Genomic DNA, 7,167 nt, shown 5'->3' with positions numbered 1-7,167 from the left:
AAAAGTTGTGCTGTTCACACGACTAGACCACCCTCCCTACTCAGGAAACAGTTAAGTCAGTGGAAAAGAATGGCCAACCTTCTTAGGGCTGTGAGATGCAGGAAAGAAGAAAAGTAAGAGTCTTGCACTCGTTATGGGGGAAAAAAACCAAACGGATGGGCAGTTACTCCCTGCACTGCACGTATGGGCAGGTCACGAGACTGCTTTTCTCTTTTAGTTAAACACGATCACAATCGCAATTAAGGATGAAACTCCGGCTCCCTGTGGTGCTCAGCAGCTGGTGGTAAGTCAGCCCGTGACCCGCCACATCACGTGCTATCACTTACACTGGAATTCGATTAATAGGATCATTCCCTCTAGAACCACCCGTGTCAAAACCTGGCAACAAAATGGAAAGCACTGGTCTGAATACTAGAAAGAGTAAAGGGCACTGGTAATCTGAGGTATCTTCCACTTCCAGGACTTGCTGCTAAAAATCAACCCATCCAGTCTCTCTGCTGAGCCACGAAGGAAACCACGGGCCTAGTGGACCTGCCAGGAGGGAAGGAGCACCAGTGCTAAGAGCACACGTGAAAACGAGGCAGGTCCACCGCGGGGCTCCTGCGGGCTGGGAAGGAGAGTCCCTCGCCCCACCTGGTATTTTTAAAATCTTTAGGGAAAGGGGAGGGGGCGCTAAAGAGGAAACAAAGATAGAAAACACAGGTCCCCACTGCCGGCAGACACACAGACACCCTCAGTTGGGGGAGGGGAAGGGGAGGATGCATCATTGGTACTTGTAGCTGGGGCACCTGTCACCGTGAAGCCTGCGGGGGGCGCGATGGAGCTGTGGCTGGGTTGCAGGTCCTTGGGAACGCCATGGTGGGAAGTCAGCTGGTGGCCAAAGGCTGCACTGAACTGCGAGAGCTACTGCTTGGGGAAGGCGGAGGCCAGGAGCTGGGCAGAAGGCCCCAGGCCACTGAAGCTGGTCTGCGGCAGCCCCGGGAGCACACCAGCCCTGCTGGGGGTCGCGGAGGCGAAGGCAGGCTGTGTGGCCTCTGAGTTCGACGTGGGGGGCGGTGTGGACGGGGACGTGGAAAGAAGGGGCCCATCGGCTCCGAGCAGGGTGCTGAGCGGCGAGGGCTCCCCGAGGCCGATGGGGAGGGTGCCCCAGTAGGTCCTGGGGGTGGCCACACTGCCCAGAGGCTCCTCAAGTTGGCTCGGGAGTAGGTGCTGCACCATGGGGGCATCTCTGCCGAGAAGGTAGCTGCCACAGCCGGAGAAGGACGCCGCGTGGGGAGAGGTGATGTGGTCGCTTCAGGGAGACCGCAGGTGCTCATTGTCGTAATGGCTTCCGAGAGGCGAGGAGTGCAAGTGGTCGCTGCTCTATTGCTGTCGGGATGTGAGGAGGTCGTCTCCTTGCTCAGCAGCTGGGCAGGGTGTGGCCTCTGGGAGCATGGCTGCCGTCAGGAACTCCAGGGAACTGTCCTGGGAAGGCTCCCTCCCCAGGGGCCCTCTGGCTCATCAGAGCACCAGGAGTAAGGCTGGCGTCAGCTGGGGCGGAGAACGGTCCCTGGATCTGCCCTGCCAGCGGGATGGGTGGGTTGGACAAGGTAGCAGAGTGAAGCAGGTTCTCGTCCAGCTCCAAGCTAGGGAAGCCGTAGTGTACCACACGCCCATTCAGCAGCTCCCCCAGGTCCGTGCTCACCTCTCGGCCCAAGGCCTGCACCCCGGAAGCGCCACTACCCACGGGGAATGCCCCATCCCTCTATCTGACAACTCCCGGACAGACACTCCATCTGCTGGGGCGAGGACCCCCATGGTACTCAGGCACTCGAGGGACGTCATGGCCTGCAGGGCCTGCTCCAGCTCCTTAGCCTCTTCGGTCATGGGGAGGAGGTCTCCATTCTTCCCTAAGGCAAGGAGAGCACAAGTGTCAGTCGAGCTTTCACTGCTCTATATCACAGAAAGAGACCTATGAGGTATTTCTTTTTTATTTATTGACTTAGAGACAGGGTCTGACTTGCCCTCCAGACTGAAGTGCAGTGGTGTGATCACAGCTCACTACAGCCTCAACCTTCTGGGCTCAGGTGATCCTGCTGTGTTGGCCTCCTGAGGAGCTGGGACCATGGGCACACGCCATGCCTGGCTACATCTGAATTGTTTTAAACAATATTCTGTGGAAACAGAGTCTCTCAACAGAGAAGTTTCTAAGATGTGAACTGGAAGGACAGCATGAAACCACCATCTGCAGAACATGCCCGAAAGGGCAGCTCTCCTGGAACGTGTATCACCATTTTCATTTACTTATGACACCCTTAAAACCATCTTTATCAGTGTTGAATTCTTAGGAACCCTAAGGATGATGATCTAAAGCTCACAAAGACTCCTCAATTACACAGGCGTTTCCCGAAAATTATATGAGTGCTGTGAACATGGGAAGATGTTATCAATTCAGATCTGAGATTCAGGTCATGTGGCAGAGGTCATTGCTGAAGGGGACAAGTGCAGGAGCCAGCACCATGTGCTCCGCCACTGTCATGACTGCCTTGCTAGCTAACTGTCATAAAATGGAAGCCTGTGGACTACTTAGTTTTCCACCACTGCCAATCGCTTTCTTATAGCGTTATAATTGTTCAAGGTCACCTTATGAGTGAGAACATATGGAATTCAGTTATTTGTTTCTGTGATATATCACTGAGTATGACGGACTCCAAATCCATCCAAGTTGCTGCAAAGTTCATATATTTGTCCTTCTTTATGGCTGTATAATATTCCACTGTGTGTATGGGCCACACTTTTTTATCCATCCCAGCTTCAATGGGCAACGCGGTTGGTTCCATGTTTTTCCAGTTGTGAATAGAGCTGCAAAAAAAAAATAAGTGTGCAGGTGTCTTTGTCACAGAATAATCTGAGTTCCTCCGGGTATATTCCCAATAGGGGAATTGCTGGGTCATATGGAAGGTCAATTTCTAGCTCTTTCAGAAATTGCCACACAGTCTTCCAAAGAGGTTGTACTAGTCTGCATTCCCCCTAACAGTGTAGAAGTGTTCCTTTTTCTCCACATCCTTGCCAGCATCTGTCATTGTTTGTTTTATTAATGATGGCCATTCTTACAGGGGTTAGGTGGTATCTTAATGTGGTTTTGATTTGCATTTCTCTGATGATGAGTGAGGCTGAGCACTTTTTCTTCTTTTGAGAAGTGTCTATTCATGTCTTTTTCCCACTTTTAAAAAGGGCTGTTTGTTTTTTTTCCTTTTGGCGTGTTTGAGTTCCTTGTATATCCTAAATGTTAGGCCTTTGTCAGATATACAGTTGGCAAATATTTTTCCCAATTCTGTGGGCTGTCTCCCTGCTCTCTTGATGATTTCTTTTGCTTTGCAGAAGCTTGTTAATTTGACGAGGTCCCACTTGTCTATCTTATTTTTTAAGGTATTGGCCTTTTGGGTTCTGAATAGGAATTGGTTCAAAGCTCCAACTTCCATAAAGGTAAGACCATTATCTTAAGAGAAACAACTCAGAAACAGAATGTCAAATACCATATATGCTCACTTCTAAATGCAGATGAAATAATGTGTACAACACGAACATAGAGTGTGGATTGATGGACAGTGGGGACTAGGGAGGGTGGGATGAGGGTAGGTGAGGATAAATTACTTAATGGGTACAATGTACATTATTGGGGGGATGGATACACTAAAAGGGCAAACTTCACCACTATGCAATATATTCATGGAACACAATTGTATTTGTACCCCTTAAATTTATACAAATACAAAAAAAGAAAGAAAGAAAGAAAAGGAAAGAAAAGAAAAGAAAAAGAACATCTTGGCTCTAATCTTAGTAAAACCAGGCTAACTTTGAAAGGTATAAAGAGAAAATGTGTGTGTGTGTGTGTGTGTGTGTGTGTGTGTGTGTGTGTGTGTGTGTAAATCCAGAGAAGGGTTAGTTTTTCTTCTTAACTTTCCATGACTTCATGAATGACAAGACAGTTCAAGTATATGGTTTATGTATCCTGTGTTACCTTCAGAGAGTAACAATCTGCATTAATCTATTTACCTTTTCCAAAACCAGCACAGGAGAAGGAAATCTGACTCCAAGATGATGAAAGCATTGCTGGCTGGAGGGAAGCCCAGCCACATAGAAGAGCCCTCGGGTGCTCTGAGTGCCGACAGAGCCAGCCTTTCTCTTTTCTGTCCCAAGTGAGTTAAGTGGTGATTCCTCCATCACTGTGTATCCCTGGGTTAGTGATGCTTTTGTTAAGAGGGTTTGACAACAGTAGAGGGTCTCCTGCCTGCTAAACAAAAGGCGACAACTCCATTTAAAAGCTGTCCCAAGATGTATTTCATTATAGAATTTATCTGTGACAGTCCTGATCATAATAGAGTTTTGTGTCATGTGGCATGTAAATGGACAATCAAGAGGTTACTTTGAATGTTACAGTTCTGTTCAATTAATGGCTAGCATATTTTCTAGTGAGTTTCTCAGGTTACTCTTTTTTAGTTTAGAAAATAAAAGTGGGCTTTCACTGATAATGTCTTCTTTTAAGCCAATACCTTTAAGAAAAACGTGTATATAGGAAAAGAGAAATAGATATATCACTACGAAAAACTAGCTTTGGTTACATAAAATTGAATGAAAAGTGAAAAGCCGTGACTCTCTAGGGATCCAGAGATACATCTGGGAAATTGTACCATGAGATGTTTCAGGTTGCTCCTAACATTTGAAACCCACTCAGCAGCAAACTTCAGCACAGATCTACCTACAAAGACAAACGTCAACAGCACTTCCAGTCTCAGAATTGAACTCAAAACTTGTCAAATATCAGACCACAAGGATCAATTCTCCCTTCTGATGTCTGATATGCGTCATTCCTGGCCTTGAGAAAGTATATCAGACTGTTTTAACGAATACTCCCATGCTCATCTGTGTATCATAGGCCAGGGTGCCATTTAAGAGCCTCCCTGGAATTCTGCTAAACTCATGAAATTTTTCCTAATATTTAATATAGACTCAAACAAAACTTTTTCTTCTGTATCTTACAAAGTCTTCTCGACCCTCCAAGAGGGCACAGCACACAGCTCTTTGAAACTTCACTATGCTTTATAGATCTTCAGTGGCTTCAAGGCCAGAGTCCCTGAGCGGGTTCGGGGTTGCTCTGGAAATACTGACAGGGAAATATCAGCACTGCCTATGTCCTTCTCTCCCATGATCCTTGCTCTCCTTTAAAGGTTCTAATATTAATATTGCATGAAAGAGATTATCTTTAATCTTTTTTTAGAAACATCTATGCAAAATCAAATAAAGCTTATAATGGCATATTTACAAATTTTGACATTAAATTGGAGTAAGGGAAATACCTCTATATACATATATATATATGCCAAAAAAGTGCATACACTTTTTAAGAGATACTATCTATGTATTGCTTTTTGAAGTTGAATTAAATTATGGTAGCAATGCGTACTATGACTTTAGCTCAACCGTGCTTCCACCATTTTCTTTGACTGTCCTGCTTGTCACATGGTAATGTTAGCATTCATTTGATTAATGCCATCTTTTGAGTGAACATTATACTTGAAATGTGTATACATTTTTTGACACCCTTTTATAATCCCCAGGAGATTTTTACAAATCTTTTAACCCAAATTATTATTATCCAAGGATGGGACCACCAGAATGGACAAAAGAGATTTCTGATGTGAGAGTTTAGGGTGATTCAGGACAAATGATGTCCTTCCTGAAATCTAGGGTTGGGGTTATCCACTCCTACAGAGTGAATAAAGAGAGTCTGAGTGAATTGAGGGTGGGCTCTGTGGTTAACAAAGAAGTTGATTGTCAGAAAAGTGGGGGGCTGTGAAATAAATGATAATGGCATTAATGACATTGTTTATCTAATTGTTGGAGCTACTTTGAAGAAGAGCAAGGAGGGCTAGGCCATTGTTGGAAGGGCACTCTTTGACATGATGACAGCACCAAAGAAAAGGCAGAGCAACCTGAACTTCTACTTTGCTTCCATTAAAGAATTGCAGAACCATACAATTTCGGAGCAGGAATGAAATGCCGAGATCACTTAGTTCCACCCTCCTGTCTTTGTAGATGAGGGAAAATGCACAGACATTAAGTGACTCACCTGACATCTCCATGAAGGGAAGCTGGAAGAAAGGTGGAAGAAAGGATGGTGAGAGGGAGAGAGGAAATGCATGGTCCAGAATGCTTTAAAGATATCCTGTTGCTGACACTTGCAGATTACATCCAGGACACGGAAAGAGCTGGAAGGCGTACCCTTGCAGCACAGACAGTATGGAAAGATCAAGATGATGGGAGATGTGCCCAAATGCTAGGGATAAGCAAATAATGTTTAATATTGTTTTAATGGGGAAAGTAAATTCTGGAAATGCTAGAGGACAATAAGCTTGATGTTAAGTTCAAGCAAAATTCTCTGGAATGTAACAGTAGAGATGGTTAGAGACCATCACCAGGAGTCAGGAACAATTAGCAGGCATGGGAAAAGGAATTACACAAATGTCATTGCCAAGAAGAGCCTTTCCTCTTGATGTGGCAGCCAGAGTGGGTTGACTACAGCTTCTGAATGGTACATGCCACCACGTGCCTCTCAGGAGGCTTTGGAAGCAGAAAATGGTGACCTGTTGTGTCCTGGGGAAGTCCTTCTTGTAGGGGTACTTGGGTAGAAGATGCTTCCTAATGGAAGAAGAATAGGATAGGCTGTCCCAGTGGTGGGAACCAGGGATCTGGAGAAACAAATGAAGTCCCTAAGACTCACAACAGGTCACAGAGAAAGGCACCAAGAGGAAGTGGTGCTGACCCAGGACCAGATAAATTGCACATTCTAGGAGGTTGGTCCATCCAAGAGTGTGACCAGCAAGCTGTGTCATCTTGAAGTCTGCTGTGAAGGGCAGAACCACTTGGACTCATTCAATCATTCAGTAGCAACTGTATATGCCTCTGAATCTGATACTGGAAACAAACAAGTCACAGTCAACAGAAGGGGTCCTTCTGTACTAGAAGTCGACACAGAAAACTTATGCAGGATCACTAAGAGGCAGGATGGTTGAGCTGAATCATGAATAACACATAGGACTTAGTGAAGGACAGAACAGGCACAGGGAAAAATGAGGCGATGGACAGTTAGAACAAAGGTCTTGAGTCACGCAGCTAAAGTCAGGGTCC

The 7,167-nt window shown here is 45.7% G+C and overlaps 1 pseudogene; it reads right to left on the bottom strand.

The window, feature by feature from the left end:
• Positions 1 to 326: 326 nt before the first annotated feature.
• On the bottom strand, positions 327 to 6,728 carry LOC103253000 (annotated as a pseudogene).
• Between the last annotated feature and the right edge of the window lie 439 nt (positions 6,729 to 7,167).

This window comes from Carlito syrichta, unplaced genomic scaffold, assembly GCF_000164805.1.
Source record: "Carlito syrichta isolate Samal-C Ts95f unplaced genomic scaffold, Tarsius_syrichta-2.0.1 Scaffold189646, whole genome shotgun sequence".
Taxonomy (NCBI): Eukaryota; Metazoa; Chordata; class Mammalia; order Primates; family Tarsiidae; genus Carlito; species Carlito syrichta.
The sequence above is the reverse complement of the archived record's forward strand: the minus strand, read 5'-3'. Positions and strand labels throughout refer to the sequence as shown.